Source organism: Sebastes umbrosus, chromosome 13 (genome assembly GCF_015220745.1).
Source record: "Sebastes umbrosus isolate fSebUmb1 chromosome 13, fSebUmb1.pri, whole genome shotgun sequence".
NCBI lineage: Eukaryota > Metazoa > Chordata > Actinopteri > Perciformes > Sebastidae > Sebastes > Sebastes umbrosus.
Genome location: NC_051281.1, coordinates 7,909,396 through 7,926,168, shown reverse-complemented (window position 1 = coordinate 7,926,168; position 16,773 = coordinate 7,909,396).

Here is a 16,773-nt window from a genome sequence, read left to right as displayed (position 1 = left end):
CTGGTCCCCTGAATAAAAGTCTTGCGTGTGTTCGTCCCATCCACCACCCCTCCCACCCGCACTTAGAGGACTTTTTGCTATTTTTACTATGTCCATTGCTCTGAGCATCTAACATTGACGCTGAAAGGTTTACATTGGAGTTAGTTGAAAGCCCGGTGCGTCTCATACAGACTCTAAAGTGTCTGTATCAAGATGCCGAGGGCCACTGCCCAAGCGTTGGTATTGGATGCCCTGTGAGTGAGACCAGGCTGAAATACAAGTGAGGTGTACATACACTTTTTAAGTTACCTGCAGATAAAGCGGAGTCCAGCCGAACACAACATTCCTTTAAGCTAGGCAGTTTTTGAAAACAAACAAAAAAAATGCATAAAAACACACTAATGAGAACTCATATTCTCTTCACACAAAACTGCCATTACACACATACACACACACACGCGCGCGCAAACGTTGGGCCCCGAACTGCAACAGATGCTAAGAAACCATTACAGAAGCATAAGCACCACCATAAACAAACCCTCATGGTAACATCAAGAAAAGTTTGCTGACAACGAGCTTGTTAATGTTGGCTCAGTTTGTTGACTTCTTGTCGATGCTGTTTACTGTTAACGCAGCCGGCAAACTCCTCTTTCTGTATCTTCTGGCTGCACACATAAAAGTTCGACGTCAAATGATTCCCTTCCCACTCCCCCCTCCGCCGCAGACACTGTAACTTATTGTGTGTTTGTGCATCCGATCGTGTGCTTGAAAAGTGTGTGGAAGAGTAATGGCATTCTTGTCTATGTGTGTGTGTGTGTTAGCTTTCCGCCTGTGTGCGTGTATGGATTTATGTGTGCATGCCTCACTGCGTGCACGTTGTGGAAGAGAGTGTGTGTGCATGTGTGGTGCATGGGGTCTTAATTAATCTCTGTCATTAATAATTTAATCGTGGCTTTTTGTTTAATAAACAGTTTGGCAGTGATGTATTGCGGCTGGGTCAGGTAATTTGATTGGCGGTGGAAATGAGCTGGTTATGCATATGTCTCTCTCTCTCTCTCTCCCTCTCCCTCCCTTTCTCTCGCTCTGTACCAGAGATATTACTGCTGGCATTCAGGACCGGCGAGTGTGCACACACAACAGGGGGAGGGCAATTACGCTAAGATGCCATAATGATCAGTGATGGATGTAGAGAGAGGAGGTTCTTTCAGAGCACATTTCAGCTAATGGAATAACACTGTAGGGGGAAAAAAAAAAACAGCAAAAGAAAAATTCAGAATTACTTTATATTACAAAGTACATTTCCATCAATGTCTCTTCAACTACTATTCAGGGGCCCAAAATGGGGTTATATGTTTTTTTGTTTTTTTCTGTGGGATTCTGCTCCAGTATATTTAATGTACCTGGGTCCGACTGAATCTATTCATTGCTTCCACCTGTCAACACTAGATGGCACTCTTGAATAGTCAGCTTCACACTACTACTTCTGATGTTTCCTTCCTTAATCCACACTCCCTTCCTTCCTATCTTCCTTCCTTTCATCATTCCTCTCTACTTATTTAGTTCCTGCCACCTGCATGTGATGTGCTCAATCATGAACACCATGAATACAACATGAATACCACCGCTGGTCAGCTTCATTCATCTTACACTTCATGGAAAGGTAAGTACAGTACAGTAGCCCAGTGTGAAATCTCACCGGCCCTTTCATATGTTAAATTAGTATAGAAATACAATAAAGGCGGTAATGATGCTGGGTTTAGCTGGAGGACATCACGTACCACCAAGCCAACCCCTCAAATACTTTATATTTTTTCCTTTTTCTTTTCTCTTTATCTATCTATCCCTATCTATCTGTCTAAAATTAGATGTAACTGGCCTCTTTCTTTAATTTTAACCATATATTCACTGTTTTCATTTCTATGGTCTACTTGCAACTTTACATTTTCTAGCTCAGCAATCATTGAACTTTGTATGAATATTTTACACTATTATTACTACTCTATTATACTCGTTGTGATTTTATGAAGCCCAGACAATAGCAGCTACAGTGAAGTGAACTTCTCTGCCCAGCCTCCCTCTCTGTCGAACCTTCACTGCGTCAGTTTATCTGCACCCCCTCCAGCCTCCAGCCAAAAATTGCAAAGAATTGTAATCTTTAGTGTTTTGCAAAAAAAAGTGAGATGGAAAATCACAGTGAGAGGAGAGCAAAAAGTGGTTTTATTATTATTATTATTTTGGATATAAGTCAGCTTTCTGTCTTTGAGTTCCAGTGTGAGTGTGTAACAGGGTGAGCAATCATGTATAACTGGTCTATCACAGTAGACACTCAGGGGGGGATAGGCATGCTGTAGCATTGTTTGGTCCATTTCACTTGCTAAGGTTTCGGGAGGTATATATAGCCTATATGTGTGTGTGTGAAGGCATAGATAATAATGAAGAAACCTGCGTGTAAAAAGATTAGTATTGATTGGACTAGTGACAGCAGTGATGTCTATGTGTATGTATTAGATGTGTTCGTGGAATCACAAGCAGCACTACCAAATGTTGGTATTTGTCAATTTCTTCATGTTAGTGACGAAAGAAGCAACAATGATGCAAAGATGGAAGGAAAGACGTAAGAAGATGAAGCCAGAAAAGTTCACAAAAGGTGATTGTTGAACATCTCATTCCAGCATCATTATCATCAGCATTATTATGCTGCAATAAGAGCTTCCACTCTTCAGAGAGTTATATTTATTTCGTTATATATTATTTTGGTACCATGCCATTTATGCTACAAGAGCATTAGTGAGGTTATGACCATAGACTGTATATAAGAAGTGGACGTAGTCACTGTGACGTCACCCATTGGTTTGTGGACTGCCGTGGTGAAGCCTTGAGTATGGCATTTTGTCCGTCGCCATCCTGGTTATTTGCAACCAGAAATGACACGAGAGGGTGGAGCTAAGTACAACAGAACACTGAATACGTTGTTTTTAGGCGACCAAAAGGTTATAATTAACTTTCATGGACTGAAAACACACTGTGAAAGGATTAAAGGTGACAAAAACACAGACAACGTTGTGGTAGCGACCTGTCAATCACAAGGTAACCACGCCCTATTTGACTCTAAATTGAACCATAATTTACTAAATGAACATCATGCTGTATTGAAGAAGACTTGAAACTAGCGATTGAGAACATAAACTCATGTTTACAATGTTTACTGAGGTAATAAATCAAGTGAGAAGTAGGCTCATTTTCTCATAGACTTCTATACAATCAGACTTTCTTTTGCAACCAGAGGAGTCGCCCCCTGCTGGCTATTACAAAGAATGCAAGTTTAAGGCACTTCAGCACTGGCTTCCCTTTTCAGACCCCAGAGTTGCCTACTGCTATTACTTGGCAATATGGTCGGTGTTCCAGTCCATCCCAAAGAAGTTGGATGGGAACAAACTGGAAAAAACATTTCTTTATGGGCCCCACGTTGTGCATGGGGGCATTGCCATGTTGGAACAGTCCATTGTCACACATTTTGAAGTAAACTATTGTCTAAAATATAATTGTATTCTGTTCCCTTAATGGGAACTAAAGGGGCCCGCCCAAACATGAAAAACAACCCTTGACCAGACATATATGGCACTTGGGTTCTTTTGTGTGTTCTAGTCATAATAATCTAGTTCTCGATTATTTAACACACACACACTGTCAGTCAGACTAATATTTGCTAATACATATTTACCATGTCTCTCTCTCTCTCTCTCTTACCCTCTCACTCAGCCACACATGTGCACGTACAGTATGCGCAGGGAAATGGGACGAGGCTTATGCAGTGCATGAATTTAATATCCTCCATTACTAGGGTTATATTTCACTGAGGAAAACAATAAATGTACCTCTATCCATGCAAAAACCGTCTCAGTGTTGTGGAATTTGAATATGTTATTCAGTATGTGTGCACAGTTATTGGTGGATAGGCAGTTGTTTTTCCTTTATATCATGGCCATGGAGAATACTTGATTCTGATGAGCTGGCAGGAGTCCACTCAACTCTAGTTACCGAACAGAATAATTAGAAACGTCTGACGCAGGTGCTTTAAATGAATGCAGCAGCGTTGAACTGTATGTAACAGTTTGGGCTTCAGCAGTTTAGTTTAGGAGATTGAATGTTTGTGTTTAGTTTGTGCAACCAATACAAAGTTACTGTAGAAAAATAAGCTAATGAGAATCACGCAAATTTAATTTCAAACCTGTTTGGTTATGGCGAGAATCTGGATGTCCAAGTCAACTAATGTTGAGAGGAGAATAGTGTTACCTACGTACATCTAAGCTGGTAGCCTGCAGTTTGAAGTGCAGCATCAGAGGAAAGACAAGTGGAAATAAATGTGAAAATGAATGTGAAAGTTAAGAGACCAGTGTCTAAGGCCCTCACATTTTAGTTTATCTTGTGCTCCACTGGTGCATACTACCAAACAAATTTCCAATTAATCAAATTCTCACAATGAATTTGTCATACTGTGAACCTGGGGCCTTCGGGGCCCCTTGGAGCCTGGGGCCCGAGGGCAGTTGCCTGGTCCAGCCTTGTGTGTGTGTGCGTATTTTCCACTGTGAACATTAATAATACTGGGTTGCCAGGTCTGCAGCGATATCCTCTATTCTTGTAGTTTGACTGATTCGAGAGCAATCAGTGAAATGTCTCTTTGTGTCTGATGAGACTTTACAATTGATCAGGATTTTACCATTACTCTATGCCCAGCCTTGTGAAACACACCTTATCCTGCCATCAGCTGTTTTGGTGTTTAGCCTCTTGTTGCCTAGCAACACAGGTAGCGGGACAGGGACTGTGGTTAATGATGTTTAAAACAGAAAAGCAAGATCAAAAGATTGTCGGATGAGTAAAGGAGTGACTCATATTGTCATATGCTTGTTGGCGAGTGGCCATGATTAGAGATATGTAGTAGTTGTACGTTCAACAGTCGTAATTGACACCAAGTAGAAGTTTGCTTCATTCATTTATTACATCCATTTATCATCCTTTGCAGGTGTGGAACACAGAACTGGTATTACCCTTTTCTTCCTGTATGGCCAAAAACAATGACTTAAAGGAACAGTGTGTCACATATCTGGTGATTTATTAGCAGAAATTAAATGTGTATAATCACCTGAAACTAAGAGTCTTTGTGTTTTCGTTAGCTTAGAATGATCCCTTCATATCTACATAGGGAGCAGGTCCTCTTCATGGAGTCCTCCATGTTTCTCCGCCATGTTTCTACAGTAGCCCAGAGCGGACAAACCAAACACTGGCTCTGAAGGCCACCTTAGTTCGACATGTTTGTGAAGCTGCGGGAACGTGAGCTGCAGAGGGAAAAACGTGGTACCGCCAGCCACCATCTGACCTCCGTTGCTCCAAAAGTAGAGTTATCATGGTAAAGATGGCCCGTTACCACGGTTTTGCACTCGGCAGCTCACGTTACTGCAGTTTTGGAAAGGGAGGAGTGAGCGGAGGGGTACTCAGTCGGTTGCAATCTGCAACCACACCACTAGATTCCGCCAAATACTACACACTGTACCTTTAAGGTAAAAAGACGACTAGTGGGACAGTGGAAAACAAAGAGTTGTTCCTCCTCCGTGTACGTCACTTGAGAGAATGAATGGGAAAAGATGGCTATGACAGGTGGCACATATTTCTAACAAAATTTCATGTTTACTTCTTCTGAAAACAACAAATTCAGTTTCGTTTGGACGATATTGTCAGACTGAGGGGGCAGAGCAACAACACCACATCACACAATATATTTCCTCTTTTCCTGTGGATGTAGGCTCAGACATTTATGTTAATTCTGAGTGCATGACTTGCATGCTGATTTTCAAATTGCACTCACGAACATGTTCTTTCCTTCGTAGAAAGACACAATGGGAAGTTAAATGTTTAAAAAAAAAAACATCCCGGGGTCAGTGCATTTCCCCCTGAACTAACCAGAACAAAGACCTTTGTGTTTCAATCCGTATGAAGATTTCTCGACTACATACAGAGACGTGTGTAACAATAGCCTGAGTGCTTATATTTTTAGTATGAACTGTACTGCAGGAATTGTGTCGTGCCCCGCTACACAGGACCACTGCTCTTAGTCTCGTACAGTAGGTGGTACTCAGTAAGCTTTCACATGACTTAAGTGGCATGTGGTGATCCAAAGTGTTTTACAGTAGAATGTGAACTATAAAAATAACTGCATCTGCCAACTTTTTGCTTTTAGAAATCCAACCAGGGATTTAAATCTCCAACCTTTCTGTCAGAAGGATCTCTTTATTGCCACTGATCCAGGGCCCGGGTCTCAGTTAAAGCAGACTAAGAACAGTAGCTCTGACACCCATTTCTTCAACCACATCCTCCTGCTCCTTTTGGGGCATCCTGAGGCATTTCCATACTAAATGGGACATGAAATCTCTAGAGTGTGCCCTGGGTCTGCCTCGGGATCTCCTCCCCGTTGGACATAACCCAGAATACCTCCACAGGGAGGAGAGTGGGAGACATTGCCCAGACCACCTTAACTGGAACCCAAAGATGACTTTAGTCTGCTGTTATGGTGCCTCTGTTCACTGGGTCTCCATGTCCAACCCGTTCTCATTCCCAGGGCATCAAATACTGATGCTTTGTCATGGCCGTCGGCGTTCGGTACCGACGCACAAGGCACCCTTTAGCGCCGGTATGACACGCACCAGGCTTTCCAATTAACTACAATGTAAACCCATCCGCGTCAATATTAAATGCTCAGGGAAAGTGCTGTAGTGACGTAGTTTAAAAAGCAAAAAGACACACTAATGGCGGGGGAGAGAGGAGGTGGATGGGTCCAACAAACACAAGGCTGTCATCCAGGAGACCGCTGATCGTTGCCAGTGCGTCACGTTACAATCAGCTGTTCCTTTATGTCCCAACATTCAGTGTCATTTTCACCGGACATAGTAGTTTTAAGCCCAACTATGTTGTTTTTTTCCTGAACATAACTAAGTGGTTTTGTTGCCTAAACCTAAGCAAGTGTTTTTGTTTAATTCACAACATTAAGAGCGTGTTTACTGCAACAGAAAAGTGATGCAGAGGAGTCTGACAAAGCGTAAGTATGTGACGAGTTAGGATGAGACCGTGACATCATTTATAATGTGAACAAGGCAAGTAAACAAACAGTAAACAATGCATTTATTACAAACATACTGAACCGATATTAATAAATTGGTGTTCATCAAAAGCATCACAATAAAGCTACAGAAATTACAGCTGTAGGATAGAACACTTTAAACTCTGCTGGTGACATGCCAAAGAGAGAACAAAACCATGTTCGGGGCAATAGTTGTTTTTCTTTCTGTGCTTCTCACAGCTGAACAGATTAAATGACACATTCTTCCCTCGAGCGAGTTGACCGGTTTGTTGAACATGTGATTAATTAGACACATGGTGCACAGGAGTGTTAGTTTGATGGTGTTGATGATGCAGAACACATACTGTACTGTACTGAAAGAATGTTTTCTGAATCCTTTAGGGGATTAGACATGCATATGATTACTCTGAAATGTGTATCTGTAACATTTGTGAGGTGTTTTTTTGTGTTTTGTAGGACTATATATGTGTGTGTGTGACTGTACTGTGTGTTTCTGTCAGACAGGCTCATTAGCTGGTGAATCGCAGCAGTAGGTACAGAGAGGGTCCTCTGTCCCTCTGGAGAGAACGGATGTTTACTGTGAAGAAACTGTACAACAGAACAGGACAGGACACACAGCTGAACATTACACACTGCGACACAAACAGGTACAACTTTAAAACAATAACACCCTCTGTACCTCGGTGTTCTGAGCTGTTTTGTTTACAAGCTCTCTCTCTCTCACACACATACACACACACACACACACACACAATGTATCCCCAAACCAACATTCACATTTAAACACTTCACATATTGAAGAAAGCAGAAGGATATAAATTGTAAATCGTGGGCTGCTTGTCTTTGAAAATGCAGTCTTAAGAGATGGAAAGGCAGTGATCACAAGAATGAGGCCAAGTTTCCACAGTTAAGATCGAGCAATTTGTTTCCAAAACATTTCTAAAGGATAACTGGTTGTAAACATGCTCCAGACTTTTACAGTGAGAAAAACATTAACAAGCAGGACACAAGATGTCCAGAAAGAAGTATTTGGATGCAGAAACCAAAAAATGGCCAACACGGTCTCATCCCAACTCATCACATACCGCCGCTTTGTCACGTGCCTTGGCGTCACACCCTTTGGAGTCACTTTAGGATTAGGCATCAAAACCACTATAGTTAGGTTTAGGAAAAAAATACATAGTTGGGCTAACAAACTACTACGTTTGTACAGTGAAAATGAAACTGAAGACAAAACCCAAACAGCAGTCTCCTGGATGAAAGTATTGTGTTTGTTGGACCCTTCCACCTATCATCCTGCCCACAAGGTCTTTTCGCTCTTTAAACTACGTCTCCACACTCCCGGCACACTTTCTCTGAGCGTGTACTGTTGCGGCAACAGTTTTCATTATAGTTAATGGAGCGCCCGGTGCATTTCAAACCGGCGCTAAACGGTGCCTTGTGCGGCAGTATTGAATACTGATGGCCGTGACAAAGCCTCAGTGTTTGACGCCCTGGGAATGAGAACGGGCTGAAATGGCAGAATGGCAGACTAGACTATCCATGTAACTGACCGTTTCCTAAGCACCACCCCCACATGATAATATAGTTTGTCTTTCTCAGCGTTCTGGATCCGCAGAGCCTTCACCTCCTCGACCAGGTCCAGGATACTCTTCTGCTGCAGCCTGACAGAAACTTCCTCCGTTAGGAAGTCGAGCGACTTCATAATGTTGTTGACTCCCTCGGCCGGCTGGTTCTTCTTGGGACCCATGTAGCCCGGTGTCGCTTAGTTGTCTCAGAAATGTGGAGATGAACAAACAACAGCAGGCCTCTCCGGTAATTCCTTTTGGTCGTATTTGTCGAGGGGGCGTTTGCTTCCGCGAAAACGCTGTGGGTCGAGGCGGCATTATCAGTGGTATGAGCATAGTGCAGAGCATCGACGATTAGCCAGCCATGGGCAACCCTGTCTCCCATAAAATAACATTCCCATACAACTAAACTGCACAACCAAAATACGTTTTGAGGGAAACATATTTTCTCCTGGATTAGGGTCGCAGTTTTAAACTGTTTTTTTGGGGGAAAGTCCGGTGTTTGTTGCAGCTATATTAATGCTCTGAATTTCGAATTTAGCACCTTTTCAAAGATGAAAAGAAGAAAGCAAAAATACATGTTGTATAGAGAACGCATCCCACTTTACTCTTCTATTGTTTTGTTTGTAGTTTTCTCTTTTTTTCACTTATTGTGTAGAGGCCTGACATCTCTGTCTTTCACAGTAAGCTGCCGTGGAACTACAGCACTGCCGTATAATCAAAGCTTCAAGGTTTAGCACAAAGCTCACGCTGGCCTTTATTAAACACATTATTAGGCCACATAACTATGAAGCACATCACAAAAGAGAAGACAAGAAAATTAAAACTTTGTTAGCAATTTTAGATAATTCATGCATGCTGGGTCATGGCAAGAGCCAGTCCTTTGTGCTCTGATTGGCTTAATTAGCTTTTGAAGTAGGAAATTACTCCTTCAATGAGATCGTGTGATTTCTGAGAGTGTGAGGAGAATGACTTAATCAGATATAATCAGAATGGAATAATTAGGACTTATCTACAGCATAACGATACATTGGAATATTCTTTACAATGAGAAATAGCAGCTTATGGTCCTGCAGTTATCTAAGGCGTAATACAATAATGCTTTTGATTGAAGCCTCGAATGTACAGAACTGCGTTTCAAGCCTTTTTTCTCTTCACTGTCTTGGCAGTCTTTTGGGGGTATTTATGTCTTTGTCCTCTCTCATATGGCAAGAGTCTCCATGATTCAAATTGTAAAAATTAAATGTGACTGAAATTATGCTAATGGTCCCGACTGGATTGACAGCTGCTCCCACATGACGGTTCTCCAACCATCAGTTCCAACAGAACAAACCTGCTGAGTCCTCACAGACGCTGCCCGTTGAAACTAGAAGCGAGAACTGACAGCAGTGGAAGAGTGTGTGTGAACAGATGATTGAGCCAGCCCGCACACACACACACACACACACGCACACACACACACACACACACACACACACACACACACACCTCAGTCCCTCAGTTGTCATGGGTACCCAGCTGACTAAAATAACTACTGTTCTTTGTTCAAACATCTGTACTACTCTTCCACTACTGCCGTCATTTTTATTTTGCTGTAGCCCATTCCTTTATTTTTTTATTTTTATACCTTTCCCACATTTTTATTTCCCTTCTCCCCCTGCAATGTATCCATATACAACGGTTCGTATGATATCTTACAAAAAAATGTGTCCTCATTTATTGTGCGTTTTCCCAAGAATGTCCAGAAACACTTGACACATGTCCCAATTTCCGCTCATTACATGCATACAGTCTTTTCAAAATAAACTTCCATCTTCACAGGAAACAACTTGGTTAGAATTAGGCAACAAAACTACTTAAGGCTGGCTGACACTAAAAGATTTTTCAAATTTTAACAGATTTTGAAAATGTGAGAGACCCCACACCTAATGACATGTTATGTTAAATTTAACAGTTTTGTTCTTATCGTGTGTGGTGAGGAATGATTTGGCCAAAACAGCACACCACACTAACAGATCCCACTCATGAACAACAAGACTCCTGACTAAAAACAATGGAAATCTCCCAAAATCTCTCGCAATCAAACGTGACTTTAGTGTAAACAAACATGTCGGACAACGGACAGGAAGGATTAGCGATGTTAGTTTGGCACTACTTTGTACTGAAAAGTCATGAAGGATAGATTGATGAGGTCATGGAGACATGTTAAATAAACACTCCTGTTGTTGCCACAAATCAACAAGTTATTCCTCTATTTCTGAGGTCTTTCTTACTACTACTTTATGCTTTGAGTTTTGCATTAGCTCATGCATTAGCCGCGGCTGCCATGACAGCAGTGGTTGTCCTTCCGCTTCAGTCAGCTTGGTTCTCAATTGGCTATCGTTCTTTCCCACATGACTGCGTCATCGGCTGTCCTTGGGGTTCCCCACATACAACAGGATATCCCATCGTAAATATTGAACATGTTTAATATTTACAATTTGAAATTGGTGCGGCCAGGATGGACTTCCGTGCCGATCGGGGATGTAAAAAAACACTCATAACATACATCAGACCACAGGAATATCTGGAAATCTTTAGAACCATCAAAAAATCAGGGCTTTGCTGATGATGCATTAGTTAAGTTTAGGAAAAGATCAAAGTTACGCCAAACCAGAAGTGGTTACGCTGCACTGGAAGTGGCGTAATTTAAGTACAGAAGTTTTGTTGACAAAAACTACTTAGTTAGGTTTAGGAAAAGATCGTGGTTTGGATTGAAATAATTCCGGAAATGGCGTAACATACGTACAGGAAATTACGTGACAAATAAATCAACTCTGACTATGGTTTCACACGGGGTACGATCACCGGTTTCCTGGGCGAAAGTCATGTGTTTTTTTACCCATCCATCCACCCGACCTCCTCCCTACGCGGCGTTTGTCACTCTTTATACTTCCTGATTCACAATTACATGGTTTTCATACAAATGTAATGTTTGTGGGTTATATTCAAATTTACAGTACATTACTTTTCATAAGTATAGCCTCGAACGGTGTATGAGACCAGCCTGCCCTTTATCGCTGCATCCATCCATCTTCAGCCTCAACCCATCATTACCTGGACTCACACCAATTATTGTTCCCACCTTTCTCCGCCTCCCTTCTTCTTTTTCTTTCTAAATGCAGTCAGCCTACTGAGAGCTCTGCTTCTGTCCTCACTCATTCTTTTGTTAAGTTTTTTCGGTCCCTCTGTCACTTCTCTTTTCCTTTGCAAATGTACCTCGCTTATAACTGGACTCACCTGTTTCTCAACACACACACATACATGCACACAAGCTTGCACACACACACACACATTTAAACACAGAAATAGACACAAGACAAAAGCATGGCAAACACACACACACACAAAGAGCACACACAGAGCACACTCAGTGCCAATCCACTTAACCAAACCACTCTCCTCCTGAAAACGGCTGATTTGAGCCCCCGCAGCCCCTAATCATCCAATCAGGGACAGAGCAATCTCCTCCCCACTGGGCCTATCAGAGCCCTCCGTTCAGGTTCCACTGTTCCTGCGGCGATGGCAAGACGGAGTCGTGTTCAGAGCGTCCTGCCACTCATTCTGGGCACGTTCAGAGGGGCTTTCCCTCACTAGGACTTTGCAGTTCATTTATGTAGTTCTCTGCGGTGCGTCGGGCTGCTGTGAAAAGCGCGCATTGCCGGTGCACAAGCAAGATCACACAACTCCAATTTTGCTCCAATGTTTTTTTTTACTGCAACTGACGGCCACCATCACCTCCCGAAATACAGTACATATACTGTATATATATATATTTAATTACATTACTGTGGATCAGTTAATGCATTAGTCAGATTGCTGACTGAGTAGGAGTTTGATTATTCACCGTGACATATAGATAGATAGATAGATAGATAGAGTGGTGGAACGTAACTAAGTACATTTACTCAAGTGCTGTACAATTTTGAGGTTTTGTACTTCACTTTATTTCCATTTTATGCTACTTTATAAATCTACTCCACTACATCTCAGAGGGAAATATTGTACTTTTTACTGCGCTACATTTGTCTGACACTTATAATAACTTTTGACATGAAAAGAACATACGATAGGGTGCAGTACTTTACTACTTCTCTGCACAGTAGTATTCAAAGTATCTAAAATTGGCTCCCCATTGATAAACTACAATATTAAAATGTATTCATTAGTGACAAAAACAGAATAATATAATATTCTTTAATACTGTGAAAGGAGCCATTTCACATTATGAGTACTTACTTTTGATAATTTAAATATATTTTGCTGATACTTTTACTTAAGTAACATTTTGAATGCATGCAGATTTTACTTGTAACGGAGTATTTTTAGACTGTTGTATTCCTACTTTTACTTAAGTAAAAGATCTGAGTACTTCTTGCACCACTGGATAGATAGATAGATAGATAGATAGATAGATAGATAGATAGATAGATGACCTCATCGTCCCTTATTTATACAAATATCTAAGTTTGAACTGAGAAAGTTTGCCCTGACTATGAAGTTGTTCAGGGCAAACTAAGCATAAATCACCTTGCGGGAAAAAAAAGTGAATGAAAACTAAACTTTGTCAACATTTGTGGGTCGTTAATTTAAATGTAGTGCATGCTGGGTCATGGCTAAAGCCAGTCCTTTGTGCTCTGATTGGCTTAATTAGCTTTTGAAGTAGGAAATTACCCCTTCAATGAGATTGTGTGATTTCTGAGAGTGTGAGGACAAAGACTTAATCAAATCTAATCAGAATGGAATAATTAAGGCTTTTATCTGTAGCATAAAGTTACAATATAATATGCTTTTTTTAATAAGAAATGCCCCAATTACGGGGCTACTGATGTATGGTGGTGAGATTATGCTTCATACTTTATTCAAGCGTTTAAATTAAATGGCTTTGTGTGTGTGTGTGTGTGTGCATGTGTGATATCTCCCATCTGTACGTTGTGTTTCTGTTTGCCTCCGTGCCATCCATTAAAGAGGTATCACCCTCTCACCAGAGCAGCATTGTGCTGCCAATTCAATTTCAAGATCTATTCGCATAGATGCAGTATGATGGGCTTCAATGGCTGCCAGTGATTATGCCCGTGTGAAAAACACAGATATCAGAGAGGGACTGAGGGTGATGAGAGTCAGATGAATGGACAGATAGACGCAGACCAAGCCAGACAGAGAGGGAGATGGAGCTTCGCCTCAGACAGAACAGAAGCAAAGTACGTCGTGCGGGTGGTCGAGGGGTTGTTGTCAAGGTGATGGCAACCACAAAATGTCTCTTTTGTGCGGCCTGATATTGCCATCTGTTCATTTCGGCGGCATGAAAACAGGCTTGGTGTGAATGGGGGTAAAGAAAACGAGTGCAGGCTTTTAGAGGAAAACGGGGATGAGAAGGAGGTCAGATGGAATTAGCTTTATATCCGTCTCTCTGACAGTGAAAAGGGACATAATTAGAGAAAAAGCAATCTCCCTTCCATATCTCTCTTTCTGTCTTTCTCCACCTGTACTCTCACTCTCAATATCTCCCTCTCTGCCCATCTCTGATTTTCTCTATTTCATGCTCCATAATGGCACATTGAGAAACCTCCATCCTCCATCGTCCTCTTCTCTTCCATTATCCCCTTTTTTTGTCCTCTACTCCTCTTCCTCCTCCTCCTCCTCCTCCTCCTCCCTCCCTCCCTCCCTGCCTGCCCCGTCTCTCACTTTCCACCTCTCTCTATCTCATTACTCCGACGGGGCCACCATGCTGTGATCTTGGCCATCGGTAATGGCTCATGGACTCAGCGGACGGGAGATTGCAAATGTAGCCCAGATGAAATATTAGGTGGTGACTTGGATTGTGTAAATCAATGGCTTATGAAGGCTGACTGGGCTCCTTCATCCTCTCGAACATGCACATCAGAGGCTTGGCCTGTTCTTCCTATTATCTCTCACTCCATAGGTGACCCTCACTTTCTTTTTGTTGGTAAATCACCCCTTCTCTCTTCTTCCCCCGTCTCAGTTCATCATTAACATCCCACTATTTTCTCTCTTGTTCGATAAATACACCCCCTATCCCTCTCCCGCCTCCCCCTCAGTCTGTTTCTCCCCCCCTCCCATTGATGGGATTTGATAATGAGGGCCATGACTTGGTCCTCATTTTTAGCCTCTTTCCTCTCTTCCTCCTCCTCCTCCTCCTCCTCTTATCTGCCTCTCTGTGCAGCAGAAGGTAGATAATGGGGATCAGAGAGTGTGTGTCTCTTCCATTAAAGCCTCTGCAGGTTCATAAACCAAATCACAAATCAAACAAAAGTGCAGAGCTGGAGCAGAAAGGACTCCAGATTACGGCAGCCAAGTCTCCAAACAGGGTTTAGTAATGTCTCGATGAAATTAGCGGGGGAACCATCAAAATGGCATTTTAAAAATAACTATAAGGGGCTTGGAAATTACTTTAATGTGGCTGTTGGAGTTCCAGCAGTAATTTGCACAGGCTGTACATTTGCAGAGCTAATAATCATGCATGGAAGCAAAACGCAGCAAACAAAAGATATGAAGTCTGCACCCATTCTGCTGTGTATATGGTTGCATTCATGATTGCAGCTCATATACTTTTATCAGACCGTTCTTCCTGATTATTGCACATTAATTGTACCACAGTATTCTTTTATATGTCTTCTTCAGTAATAAACAACCTCTCCTTTATCCATTAATTTCATATCTTTTTACCTTCTGTTTGTCCCTGTCTTTTTATTCAATCTTTCTCTAAAAGCATCCCGCAAAAAGACGTGGTAGAGTTCATTCAGACCATAGACTGTATATAAGAAGTAAAAGTAGTCACCGTGACACCACCCGTTGGTTTGTAGACTGCCGTTTTGAAGCCTCAAGTTCAACATTTTGACCATTGCCATCTTCGTTTTTTGCAACCAGAAGTGACACGAGAGGGTGGAACTAAGTACAACCGAACGCTGAATAAGACATCTTTAGGGGACGAAAAAGGTTATAATTAACTTTCATGAACTGAAAACACACTGTGAAAGGGTTAAAGTCGTAAGACGAAAACACGGACAACTAACAGACCAGACAACGCCGTGGTAACGACCTGTCAATCACAAGGTAGCTCTAAATGGGATCATAATTTACTAAATGAACATCATGCTGCATTAAAGAAGACTTGAAACTAGAGATTGAGACCATAAACTCATGTTTACAATGTTTACTGAGGTAATAAGGGTCATTTTCTCATAGACTTCTATACAATCAGACTTCTTTTTGCAACCAGAGGAGTCGCCCCCTGCTGGATATTAGAAAGAATGCAAGTTTATGGCACTTCCTCATTGGCTTCACTTTTTAAACCCGGAGGTTGCCCACTGAATCCGACCCGACATTAGCCAACCCTAAACCTGCAGACCATTAACTCTTCATGGCATATGGTTAGACTCATATGGTTAGACTCTTCAGGTGCTGCAGGAATACATTAAAGATAAAATACGGGAGCTGTCCACTAAAAACAATAACTTAGCAAAGTTTTGATAAGCTACTGAAGATCAAGTTGGAGATAAATGTTAATTAACAATGAAAGAATTTTTAATTGTAAATTTTGTCTGTCTTTGTTCTGCTTGTCTGTGGAAACCATGCACCACTGGTTAATTACATAGTGGACATGTGCTTTGCATAATAAGGTAAGTGTGGAAATACATAAAGTGGCTTCATCATCAGAGTCCCCGTCCGTCCATTCTTTAATGCAGATACATGTTCAGAGGCAGAATTAGTGGTTCAAACATTTAAAAAAAAAAAAAAAAAGCACACTGTGTACAGTAATGTAAAGGCCTTTTTGCTTTTGGCAGGTACGCCTCGTTTTAGCGTTGTGAAGCTCCATGTCCTCAGCCAAGCTGTCCTGACATTGGGGTGAACTTGTTACTCAAGATTTGTCATCATGCAGATGAAAAAGTGAAGGCAACAATTTGAAAAGACTCTCAGTATTCAGTAGGTTGTGTAGCTGCAACGCATTCTCTTCCCAACTTGTCATATACTGACGTTTTGTCAGACCCCTCGGCGTAACTCTTTTCGGTCACCGTTAACACGTGCTTTATGTTGTGA